The sequence below is a fragment of the Ahaetulla prasina genome, chromosome 6, assembly GCF_028640845.1.
Source record: "Ahaetulla prasina isolate Xishuangbanna chromosome 6, ASM2864084v1, whole genome shotgun sequence".
NCBI lineage: Eukaryota > Metazoa > Chordata > Lepidosauria > Squamata > Colubridae > Ahaetulla > Ahaetulla prasina.
The window spans coordinates 64,728,315-64,742,240 of NC_080544.1; the positions used below are offsets into that span (position 1 = coordinate 64,728,315).

A 13,926-nucleotide genomic window follows, 5' to 3' on the forward strand; every position below is an offset into this window, starting at 1 on the left:
CAAATGTTTTCTCAAACTATTTTATTATGATAAAAAGGAAAACATTTGGAAGATTCTCCTAAAATTAAAGAAAAAGACTACCTTATAATTGTGTTCAACAGTTTATATGGGTTTAGTCAATTTTTAAAATTTGAATGAATCTGAAATTGCTTCAATAATTTTAAATTTTTCTAGTGACAGATTTTGTATGTTATTTTTAAATTTGATTATTAACAATCTGATTTGAATATGATTAAATAACTAGATCAACCTTTATGTACTTATAATGTACAAAAAAAATTGTCATCTATCAATATATGTATATATATATATGTATGTATATGTATGTATATGTATATATGTATATATATGTATATGTATATATATATATATATAAACATATCAGATTCATGACTGAAACATATCAGATTCAAATTCATTGTCTTATTTGTCTTTCACTATCGTACACACAACATATTTACTAATGCATGTGGAAAAACAAGTATGAAGCACAGAGAATAAAATTTAAGAATACAAAACCTATATAACAGTTATCATATTGCTTCCATGCTGAATTAGCTTATTGAATATGCATATTAAGCCAAAACATGAAGGCTGTTTTAGATTGAAAGTCACAATCTGACACGAATTTTATGTATACTGTGATTCTACCTCAGAGTAATCTAAATAAATATATCCAATAATCAAAATTTTCATATCATTGCTTATCTTATTAAAATAAACACAAACCTTTTAAGAAAAAAAACTGAGAAAAAGGAATAAAAGCAAAATAAGGAATAATAGCAAAATGCGAAATATCTTTCCTTATTTCAAAATGCTAAATTAATCTCTATGTTCCCCATTTTGTTTTTATTATTGTTAAAACAACCTTGTTTTAAAAATTCATTTCCAACGAGAAAGAAATTTAAGTTTTATTGTCTCATTTTGATTCTGTCAAAAGAAATTTCAATCCACTGTGTCAGTAGAGCTTTCCCAACATTTGTCAACTGCTCTGAACATTTTCAAAAAAGAAACAAGGGCTTTGGTAAAACATGTAATAAAATGTCCCTTTATCGAGACAAATGACACAATGACCAAGAGACAGAAAAGCAAATTAATACTATATTGGCTAGGTTAGATTGGCTTAAAATATGTAGAAACATACCTCATACAAACTTTGAGGTAGTCAAAATGAATCTGCTAAATATAGCTATCCTGATGCAGCTGGCTTCTGAAAACAGCCAATACTGGTGTGTGACAGAGACTGATAACTATAGCTGTTTCCTCTTTACTCACATCCTGCTTGAACACAACTTTGTGTCTTATTTGTCAGTCAGGAGTTCCCAAGAATTTCAGAACTTTAAAAACAACAAGCTATAAGTAGAATGTAAATTAAAATGCAATTCTGCAAATAAAATTGACTAATAACATTTGGGTTTAATAGCCACATTATTCATGTTAAAGTTAGACCTACACACTTTGGTTACCTCAAGTATTATTCAGGTCCCATTTAATTTTTTTTTAAATTAGTGACGACATAAGGAAAATCAAGAAACGCTCACTAGCACAATTATAAAATAAAAGCTTTGATGGGATAAACACATCAAAGTAGAAACCAAAGGGTAGATGGAAGCCTCTAACATAAAGCTAACAATTTAACTAAATATAGCATTAAAGATATATCCATCTCACAGAAGGAAAACAGAGATGTGTCACTATCTAAGAAACTCACCACAAGGAAAAGAACCCAAGAGATAAATCACAGATTTGAGTCCAAAAGCACATAAAGAATGGAATTAAAATCAATTCATAGAGTAAAAGATGTGATTTAGAGAAAAATCCCAAAAGATACATACATATAAGCATGAACTATTCAAATAAACTGAGGTAAAACTAATCTGGCCCTCCCATGGAAAAATGGATACATTTTGAAGAATTTGTGCAAAGCACAAAAAAACAAGTCTCAAAATAAACATTTCAGAACTAAAAACTACTGAACTTCCTACAATTGCTCATATATACAGGCAAAAGCCCACAGAGTTATTTTTCTCTTCCTTTTCTCTTTTTAAAAAGAAAAATTGAACTGGCTGACTGGGCATGTAAAAAAATTAATTTCCAATCTGCTTCTTTCTTTTTCAGAGAATATGCTTGATTAATTTGAGGCTCAGGGAACACTACAGAATGGAAGGAACCTTTGAAGGTACAGTGTCACAACTGAGCTTCAGGGCATATAAAAAATTAAATAGGAGTACAGGATTCAGCAGGTAAGTGCAGAGATGATGGGATACAGTGGTATTCACAGATACAGATGACTAATCTTAAGCTTGCTGTATCTAAATAATGTAAAATGTATACTTTTATTACAATTGTCAAATACATTCGCTAGTATAATGCAGAAGCTGGAACAGTTGCTGACTTGTAACCAGATTAGTTTTTATTATGATATAATTTTCTAAAATATGCCAATAATCAGTGATGTACAATGTATTTCTACGCAGAGATTAAAATAGAAGAAAGTAATTCCCAAATGTGTACAATTTTATATAAAATTAACAATAAATAGAACACTATAATCCAGATAAAAAATGAATAGGCAATTATAAATCATTTTCCTACAACACTTTCATCAAAATGAAAAAAACTGCTATAAAAATCTCCAAAATATGGGAAACTTTGAGAGTATATGTGAAATAAGCCTTAAGTACAGAATTTAATATTTTTACAAGCTGTATCTTTTATCAGTCATTTAATATCTTTTGCAAGAAACTTCAACTTACTATGGTATTTAATTATTTTTTTTCTAGACCCTTGCTTCAAACTCTCCTATTTCACAGTTCATCATCTCAATTATAGTTTATACTGGTAGTTATTTCTGTAAAGTTAGAATTGGTGACTCCTTTATATTGAGAACTTCAACTGAAGATAATCTATTGGATAATATAAGGCAAAAATATGTAAAACCATTTGTTTTTCCCTCTTTTTGACAACCTCCTCTGTTCATCACAAACACATACCTATTTTATTTTATCCTTGCCCCTCGACTTCTTTTCCCAGAGATCTGATCTGATCACTTAGACATACTAGATTTTTATGGTAAAGCTTAGACTGTCAGTTTGCCAATTTCCACTAAAGAACAAAGCTTTCCCTCTTAACTGAAGTTCAGTGCAAATCAATATACGGGGGGACGGGACTATACAAATTGGCAAATAGATTCTGGACTGCCCTAATTTTACTAGAAAAGAATTAAACTATTATTTAAGGTTTTGCCTCTATTACCATGAATAAGCAAAAACACTTTCTTTACCCAATGGGATCTGATTGATATTGCTCATCATAATGTTACAACTGCTATCGGGTATCTATATCTACAGTAACATTAAGCATATCTAGTGCAGCAATGCAGATTTCATTTTACATAGTATTTCATTCCCCCCTCCAAAAAAAAAGATTACTTAAAATTTAAGTAAACTTGCAAAACTGGCTTGACCTGAAAAAAAAAAAAAGCAAGACAAAGAACTGTTTGAACAGGAAGTAATGAGGGTTCTAAAACATTACCTTTAGCTCTTTGAAAAACTCTCTGTACCTCACCTTAACTCGTTCAAATAAAATGTGAGACTTGGAGTAACAAGTGAAACAATTTTCTGATTGCTTCCTTGTTAATATTTATCATTCAGCCTCACCCATAGATAAGTTTATATTCCATATTGCTCTCTCTGCCTTATCTTTTCTTATTTTGCAGTAAAATTGCTGACATGAGACTGCATTCTCTGGGAAAAGAGTCCTCTCCCAGCTCAGGGTCAAATTCCTTTCTCTAGCTCCAAGACAATTTTAAACAAACCACAGTTGAAACAAATCTAATAAAAGATTCATACAGTAATTAGAAAAGTGCAAAAGAAACAGTTTCTTTCTAACCCAAATCTCAGAAAACTAAAATTAAAAGTCCCTAAGCATATCCTCATTTTGAAACTTAAATTTCAGAAATACAGCCAAATAAATTTCATTTTCTTATGGATTTAGATCTGGCATATTCCTTTCAAATTAGTTACATGAGCAACCAGCACTTCTTCCTGAAGGGTTCCTATATCTTAATGGGTTAGAACCGGGGTGTCAAACTCGATTTCATTGAGGGCCGCATCAGGGTGGGGCAAGGGTGGGCGTGGCCAGGGTGGGTGTGGCCAGCTCAACACCACTCATGTCAGGGGCACCTGTGGCCTGAGCACTCTGCCAGCAAAAATGGGCTCCCAAGCTCTGTTTTCGGCTGCAACCGTTACCTGCAACTCTCTGCCAGTGAAAATGGAACTCGCGAGGTCTGCAGACAGCTTCCTGAGCTCTGTTTTTGCTGGCAGAAGCACTGCAGGCCAGTCCTTCACTATTTTCAGGGTGGCCCCGTGGGCCAGATCTAAGCACCCCGCAGGCTGGATCCAGCCCCCGGGCCTTGAGTTTGACCTCCCTGGGTTAGAATAATATTCCTAAAAATTACAAATATACACCAAATTCATTTGTAATATAAGTCAACACAGTCTTCAGGATAGAAGTCTCATGCCCTTCAGATATTTTGATCTTCAATTTCAGCAATTTTTTGCCATTGTCCATTCTGGTTGATGGAGTTAAATGTAAAATAGCTGGAGGATATTAGATTGACTATCCAAACAACCTCTCATGAGATTTAAGTAAGAATATACCAATTTTCTAAAACTGAAATATATTCTACCATTGTAACTAAAAAAAAAGGCAATGGTAATAAGGACTTTGAGGACCGTATGTGCATTATCATTATAGATTAAAGATTAGAAAGCACAATCTACTCATTTATTGAAGTCGATTCTGAATTGTTTGTTATATAAATTGCCATCAAAAATGTCAATCTAGGATATCTATATCACTGATTTTAGATATTAAAATGCCATTCTGACATCCTTGAAAGAAATATAGTATACTCTAGGATAAAAGGAATACAGAGAGATAAGCCAAGTGACCCAAATAGGAAATGTAATATAATATAAAAACTGGCTCTTGCTCTATTTGCAGCTTTGCAAACAAATTACAAAGATATGCCGAGAACAAAAGAACAGAAAGGAGTTCAGTGCTACTGTTTAACATATGGAAAAAAGCCTGCTTCCCCAAGGAATGTTAATCTCTAAATTCTGATTTAAGTGTCAATATATTTCCTATCTCATCATTATTCAACTGAGTACTTGTTGAAGACAAGTATTATAGATAACAAGTAAAAAAGCAAAATTGGACAACGCATTAGTCCAAAATCAAAAAGGATTATAACTGTTTAAATGATTAAAAAATAAATGTGCAAAAGCAGAATCTCTCTAAAGATCAATTACATCCCAAGAAACTGAAATCGCCACAGGTTATTATCAATAAATCCATAAACAGCGGGTCCAGATTTCCATTCACTTTTTTTAAAAAAAGCATATTTTAATGTAATTTTTTAAAATTAAAATACTAAATGCAAAAAACAAATAGTAACAATTCAACCATCTGAAAACAGTATCATAAAGAATTAAATTAAAGGTTTGTTGAAAACAAAAAGATTTATTTTCTAATGAAAACCAAAGGTGACATATCATACCAATACCAAAGGTGCTGTTTAGACAGCATCACAGAAAAGGTATCATATTTTATTGACTCCCGTTAACTGATATTTACATATCAGTATAAGTGTCCTAATTCCATGAATACTAGGAGTTAAGATTTGGTCCCTAACAACAAAAGCTATTGTTCATTCTATTGATGTGCAGACCTGATCATATCAACTATAGAACAGCCTGTCTCATTCACAGATAATTTGTCTTTTCTTATATAAATGGTCCTCATACCTTTGTGCTTCAAAATGTGATTGTGTCTTGAAGCACTTTACTGAACACAAACATCCAATTTTTTTTACTACAAACTATGGTTTGAGAATACTTTACTATTAATACTATTTTTCAATCGAGAAGCAATCTTACTGGCATTTACCAGGGAATAACTCCTATTGTTTAATATGATAGTGTAAGGAAAATAGGAGGCATAAGTATTAATTAAATTCATTGTCTTGAGTTACATATACAAAAAATGCAGAATAAAAATGTAACTATAACAACAACAATAATTTTCAGTAACTGGCTAGTCTATTTGGTAGTACTATAATACCTCTCTGGAAGAGGAACAGAGAAGCACATAACATAGGGACACACAAAATCTGTTGTAAATACACACACACACACACACATATACATACATACACAATATGTATAGCTCAGCGTTGAACTGTAGAGTCCTTAGCGATCTCTGAACACCAACCAAGTTTGAAGAGCACCAAGGACTCTATAATAAATATATTAAAACCTATATATCATATAAAATGGAACCATGATGTTTATAAAATTAAAACTTTCTTATTAGAAAGAAACAATAAACCAAATAAAAAAGCTATATTAAAAATAAGGCTGTGCTTGCTCAGTTTTATACAGTTTCTAGAATCTGGGTTTCTTGTTTTACATTTACAGGATTAAATGTAGATGATTTAGACTTTACTGCTTTATATTATTCATAAAATAAAAAATATAATAAAGTGTGATATGACTCACATTTCGAAAACCTCCAGCATCTTGTATTTTTTTCTTGTTTCAAAGAATAAATTCAATATTAAAAAGTAAAACACTCTGCTAAACAAATAATTCCCTCAACACTGTCAGACTATTTACTGAATCTGCACTACTATTGATCGTTTCATAGTTCCCATCACCAATCTCTTTCCACTTATGACTGTATGACTATAACTTGTTGCTGGCAATCCTTATGATTTATATTGATATATTGATCATCAATTGTGTTGTAAATGTTGTACCTTGATGAACGTATCTTTTCTTTTATGTACACTGAGAGCATATGCACCAAGACAAATTCCTTGTGTGTCCAATCACACTTGGCCAATAAAATTCTATTCTATTCTATTCTATTACTCTCAAGGAAACATAGCCATCCTCTACCACTAATGTAAGAATGTGCCAGATGTATTATTTAGTAGATTAAACATACTGAGAAAAAGGCAAGAAGAAATAGAGAATACTACAGCAGAAATAATTTTAAATGTTTTAAATGTTATAGCTAATAACTGCATAAATGCCAAAAAAAATTACTTACTGTTTGTTCTGCAGTAAGTTGAACTCTAATTCCAGGTCAGTATTTGATAAACAATTTTAAAGATAACAAAATCTACAGAAATAAATATTTTAACTCATTTAAATGAGGAAATTAGGTGTTACTTTATAATAAGAGTGCAAACTTCTGATCTGATCTTCATTTCTGTGCTGGAAAATATGACATTAATATTTGTCTAATTGTATCTTTGGAAGCAATATTCTCTCTCATGTACTTTAAGTCCTAAAATGCATTCATTTACGCCACAATACAGAATAGAGTAACACGGTGAAATCCATCAATGTTATCACAACAAAGCAACAGAAAAAAACTGATCGACTTACTCTAAAATATCTCTTCCTGATGGATTCTAATAATTAAGAGCATGAGGTTTTTAGTAGTTCCACTTCTCTTTTCTTAAATAAAGTCAATATCACCATCAATATTTTTCTACTCTATGTCCCTGAGTTTGTCTCTTCTTTCTTTTAAAGCAAGTAAGATATTAAAAATTTGGAACAATACCTAACAGGAATATTTCTCCCCTCAACCAAATTCTGGGAATTCTGATTCAAACTGATTAGCTGTATACTGAAGGAAAAGCAGTGGCAGAAATCTGCTGGTAGAAACAGGCACTGCTGTGAAAACATGTTGTTTCCTGTCTGTGGTAGAGTCAAGAGGTGCTTCCTAGAAGAGAGTGCATGAAGACTTCCAGAGATGAACTCCACCCCAACCAGCAGTTGTAGAGGGCAGTCCTAAGGTAACAAACATAGTGGACAACTCTTGTCTATTGGCACAAGAGATTCTGCCTGCTTATATAGTATAGGCCTTCATCTGTGGCTGGGAACATTTCCCCTGCATTTTCCCTAACCTCAGAGATAGCAAATATAGACTTGGTCTTGATATTTCAATGAAAGTAATTCAGAACAGATGAAATGACATTCTTGGTGGACAAGAGGCTAACAACACATTTCCTCAGTTTTATTTTTAAATGATGATTTAATGGGAGCAAAAACAGTTATTACTACCCAGTTTATGCAAAGTAGATATATTATATCTGTTTATGTTTTAAGTGTAATATTAACTATAGAAAGTGGCTTCTTTAATAAAACACTTATTCATAAAGTTAATTCAAGTTAATTTTTTTATTCAGTTCAGGTGGAGGCCTGAAAAAAGTCAGGATGCTTTAATGAATAATAGGTTCATTAGATGCAGATGCAGATATATATATCTAATACATTGGCAACTCAGAGGAGAATTTCTTATAAAATTCCATAAAACACATAGAAAGTATATATTTTTGTATCTTCCTTATATCCTCTTATTTTCTCTCAACAAAATATCAGTTTTCAGGCAGAGAAAACTTTCTATTATCAAAGAAACATACAGTTGCTTGCAAATCAAAAGTTGTATTTATTAATTAAATTTTGCCCAACTCCATAGTGTTTCCTGGCAATGTACAACAATAAAAAGAGTACAGTATTAAAACAACACAATGAAAAAGGAATAATAGTGGTGTCAAGACATAGCCACATAATATAAAATCTTACATATGTATTTCCATAGGAGGCCTACTACTGACCCTAGGAAAAGGAAAAGTCATATTTTAAGGACTATCTCTATGAAGATTAGATAAGTGCCATACAACTGTCTGAAGGGGATGCTGTTCTAGATGGAAAGCAATGTGACAGAGAAAGCCAACATATTTGGTTAATAAATTAGATACATGCCCATCTTAAACCATATTCTGGTTGGTTTACAGCCAAGAATAAATAACAGTAAGAACAAAACAAGCAGGAAAAAACAACAGAAAAACCTGGAACCACAGTCACACTTCCTTGATTCAATCTACAACATTCTCCTCCCAATCTGACCTCACCATATCCCAAACTTTTGGAAGATAGCTAGATCTTAAGTCCTTTCCTGAAGGTTAAAGGTTGGAGACCTGCTGGATCTGGGAGAGGAGGTGTTTCACAAGGCAATGGAGAAGGCTTGCTTCTGAGAGCAAGATGGCAATGTTTAAGGGAAGGGACCTATCTACTTTGATGGGATAGGCAGATCCTTCATGGAGAAATGGTTCTGCAGATAATCTAGTTCTAAACTAAATTAAAAAGAAAACTTGAGCAAAAGTTATCCTTACCAATTAGATTATTATGGGATTATTTACTTTTCTACCACCAATATGTCTAGAAGTTTATATTCCAATAGTAACACAATATGGCTCAGTTTCAATATGTATGGATTTTGGTCAATTTAAGGAGAATTATCTTATATGCTCCAGATGCTTTTTTTGTCTGTGTCTTTTCTTCCTAAGGAAGCCATCTCACATTTTTCATGGTATTTTGACTAAACTAAATCTTAAGGAAGAAAAAGCAGAGCCTTTAGACGGTGAAATCAATTCTCTAATACTCTTCAGGCAAGAATCAATTTTATTATCTTTAGAAATGGAGGGAGTTGACCACAACTGGGAAAATTTGTTATTTAGCCAGTCACATAGTATGTAGATATTCCTTTTAAAATTGTATTTATTTTTAAATATTGATAATTGATTGCAGATCTTTGAGATTATGCATATAATAGTTGATGACTTGTAACTATCTCATTTTATTTTGCATTTTAGCTTATTTTAGTAGGTTATTTGGTTTTTCTAATTGATTATTCCCTGGATATAATATAGTAGTGGGTTTCAATTTCGGCCACTACCGGTTTGCTCGCGGGTGTGTGCTCGCGTGACACTTCTGCGCATGTGCAGAGACGTATGGGCAGGTGGGCAGAGCTTCCCGTCGCCGCCGCTACTGTTTCACCTGATCAGGGCACACCGGTAGCAACCCACCACTGGTATAATATGGATAATATCAAACTGCAGTGGCCCCCAACTTTTTGGGCATCAGGGACCTTTCTGTGGAGAAATATTTTTCCGTAGACTGGAGGAAGCATGGTTTTGCCTGCATGCCACAAATGGCTTCTCTTGTTTGTGTGGCCCAGTTGCTGGCATGCCACAGATTGGTGCCAGTCCACGGATCAGGGGTTGGGGACCCCTGCCAGACTGTATTAGCAATAGTGATAGTACTTGCTTATATACCACTTCATAGTGCTTTACAGCCCTCTTAAGTGATTTAGAGTCAGCATACTGCCCCCAACAATTTGGGTCCTCATTTTACTGACTTCGAAAGGATTAAGGCTAAATCAACCTTGAGCCGGTGAAAATCAAACTGCTGGCAGTCAGCAGAATTAGCCACTGTGCCACCATGGTTCAGTAGAAATATGGATACATGGATAACTGGGTTTGGCTTATCTATGGATGGGCATAGCCCTGAGTATATACAATAACACTTTTTAAAAAGTACTTGTATATCCTGCATATACTTGCTATAAATCTATCTAGAGATAAGATGACCCTTGATTTTTTTAACCAAAATACCATGAAAAAGTGAGATGGCTTATCCGTGAGTTATACATTCTTAATAGTATTTTGGTTGTAAATTCAAGGCTCACTTATCTATAGATTGGGCGTTGGCTTACCTGATACGCCCCTTCTAGGAGACGGGGAAACGGCGGTCAGGTTTGGGGAAAATCCTCTGGCTTGCCGTAGGACCGAGTCTGCAGAAATGTTAATAAGCCCCACCTCCTCTAGCCTTCTCCAGCTTTTCGGCGAGGACTTGATTGTAGACTGAAGTGTCATGCTGAAATGAGAAAGAATTAGTGCTCTCCCACCCCGACGGACCCTTTTCCCCAGTTGGCCGGTTATAGAAGGGAGGGACTGACCGCCGTTTCCCCCTCTCCTAGAAGGGGCGTATCAGGTAAGCCAACGCCCATTCTCAATGTCAGGGGAAACGGCAGTCAGGTTTGGGACATACCCAAGCTAGATGTCCTTACGGGTGGGAGAAGGCCGACGAAATTATGCTGAATCCTCGTGTATCGCCTGCAGCACTCTCCGACCAAAGGCCGCTTCTGCCGCTGCATATGAATCCAGTCGATAATGACGGATGAAGGTCGTTGGATTGGACCAGGCTGCCGCTCGACAAATCTCTTCGAGAGAGGCTTGGGTAGCCCAAGCCACCGAGGTCGCGGCGCTCCTAGTGGAGTGAGCAGAGATATGACGAGGGACCTGAATAGCCTGGCCCTCATAGGCCTTGACTATCGTAGCCCTGATCCATCTGGACAAGACAGGTTTGGTCACCCTCGTTCCCATGAACGATGGCTGGAAAGACACGAAGAGGGACTCAGTCTTTCGAATTGATTCTGTACGACTTATGTAAATTCTTAATGCACGGCGAACGTCAAGTGTGTGCCAAATGAATTCCTGTGGACGTTGAGGGTTCGGGCAGAAGTTAGGTAGGATGATCTCTTGAGACCGATGAAAAGCGCTATTGACTTTGGTGAGGAACATGGGGTCCAAGCGTAGCACTACCCTGTCCCTGTGAAAGACACACAGGTCTTTCCGAATAGAAAGTGCTGAAAGTTCGGATATTCTACGGGCCGATGTGATGGCTACGAGGAAGGATACCTTAAAAGATAGGAATCTTAGCGGTGCCTCCCTCAACGGCTCGAAGGGACTCCGGGTCAAAGCGGAGAGAACCTTGTTTAAACTCCAGGAAGGGAACCCATGAACTACCGGAGGTCTCAGGTTAGTAGCCCCCCGGAGAAAATCCCGTAGGAGAGGTTCTCTGGAGAGGAAATGAGACGATCCGCAGGTAAGTATCGAAGATATGGCTGCCAGTTGTCGTCTCAAGGTGTTTGGTGATAGCCCAGCTTCGAAACCATCATGGAGAAATTCCAATACGTGGATTACGGATGCTGAAGTAGCCGATCTGGCCTGTGCCTCACACCAGGACACGAATGCCCGCCAGGTGGCCTGGTAAATGCGAGATGTGGAATCGCGACGGGCCGCCTGAATGGTTGGAATGATTTTAGAAGGAACCTGAGCATCCGTTAGGAAGAGCCGCTCAACCTCCAGACGGTTAGGCATAACCACTGAGGGTCCGGATGTTGAATGGGTCCCTGATGAAGGAGCACTTTGTCATCTGGTATCCTCCATGGATCTTGCACCGAAAGTGCTAGGAGATCCGCGAACCACCGTCTCCTGGGCCAATAGGGGGCGACTAGGATCAATTCGGATTTCTGTTCCAGGAGCTTGCGAATTACTCTGGGAATCAAGGGAAGGGGAGGGAAGGAGTAGAGAAGGCCCTGAGGCGAACGGCTGTGTAAAGCGTCCACCGCCTCCGCTCCCTGGGACAGAAATCGTGTGAAGTATCTTGGAAGCTGATGGTTGGAGGCCTAAGAGAATAGGTCTACTTGAGGACGACCAAATCGGGATGACAGGTCGTTGAACAACGATGGGGATAAAGCCCATTCCGATTGATCGATGGTATTCCGACTTAAGAGAGTCGGCCATGATGTTGGTCACTCCCAAAATGTGATCGGCCTTCAGCGAACTGAGGTGAGCCTCCGCCCAAAGACCGAGACAAAAGTCTCCTGAAGAAGAGAAAGAGAATGCGTTTCGCCCATACGTTTCACGTGGGCCTTCGCCGTGCTGTTGTCCGTTAGAATCAAAATGTGTTGACCGGTGACGAGGGTCGAGAATGCCTGGAGTGCTAAGAAAATAGCTCGTAGCTCCAGGAAATTGATGCCGGAGGCTAGTCTTGTTGAGACCACCTGGGAGGAGTTTGATCCTGTGGCTCCCGAGGACATGGACAGGTTGCTGGGACGACTGAATGCCACATGTTTATTGGACCCGTGTCCCTCCTGGTTGGTGCTGGCCACCCGGGAGGTGACACGAGGCTGGCTCCAGGGAATTGTCAATGCTTCCTTGGGGGAGGGTGTTGTTCCCACCGCCTTGAAAGAGGCGGTGGTGAGGCCCCTCCTCAAGAAGCCCTCCCTGGACCCAGCTGTTTTAGGTAACTATCGTCCAGTTTCCAACCTTCGCTTTGTGGCGAAGGTTGTTGAGAGTGTGGTGGCACATCAGTTACCCCACTACCTGGATGAATTTGTCTATCTAGACCCGTTCCAGTCCGGTTTCCAACCCGGGTACAGCACGGAGACAGCTTTGGTCGCGTTGGTGGATGACCTCTGGAGGGCCCGGGATAGGGGTTATTCCTCTGCCCTGGTTCTCCTAGATCTCTCAGCGGCTTTTGATACCATCGACCATGGTATCCTGCTGCGACGGTTGGGGAGTTTAGGAGTGGGAGGCACCGTGTTTTGGTGGTTCTCGTCCTATCTCTCCGACCGATCGCAGACGGTGTTGGCAGGGAGGCAGAGATCGACTTCGAGGCACCTCCTTTGTGGGGTGCCACAGGGGTCGGTTCTCTCGCCTCTCCTGTTCAACATCTATATGAAGCCGTTGGGTGAGTTCATCAGTGGTTTTGGGGTGAGTTATCAACTGTACGCGGATGACACCCAGCTGTACATTTCCACCCCTGACCACCCCAATGAAGCTGTCGAAATGCTGTCTCGGTGTTTGGAAGCCGTGCGGGTCTGGATGGGGAGAAACAGGCTCAAGCTCAACCCCTCCAAGACTGAGTGGCTGTGGATGCCGGCATCCCGGTACAGCCAGCTGCAACCGCGGCTGACTGTTGGAGGCGAATTATTGGCCCCAATGGAGAGGGTGTGCAATCTGGCTGTTCTCCTGGATGAACGGTTGTCCTTTGAAGATCATTTGGCGACCGTCTCCAGGAGAGCTTTTTACCAGGTTCGCCTGGTGCGCCAGTTGCGCCCCTTTCTAGACTGGGATGCCTTATGCACGGTCACTCACGCCCTCGTCACTTCTCACCTGGAGTACTGCAATGCTCTCTACATGGGGCTCCCCTTGAGGAG

At 38.0% G+C, this 13,926-nt stretch overlaps 1 protein-coding gene across 4 annotated transcripts in view; it reads right to left on the minus strand.

The window, feature by feature from the left end:
• DGKD (diacylglycerol kinase delta) overlaps positions 1-13,926 on the minus strand; it is an 83,620-nt gene that overhangs the window by 36,649 nt on the left and 33,045 nt on the right. The window contains exon 1 of one of the 4 annotated variants that reach the window (XM_058189200.1): positions 7,461-7,770. The exons of 2 other annotated variants lie outside the window; for them this stretch is intronic. The gene's annotated coding sequence lies outside the window, so the exon portion shown is untranslated. Of the gene's footprint in view, positions 1-7,119; positions 7,140-7,460; positions 7,771-13,926 lie in introns of those variants that run through there. One more of the 4 variants, XM_058189201.1, reaches the window with a different exon arrangement.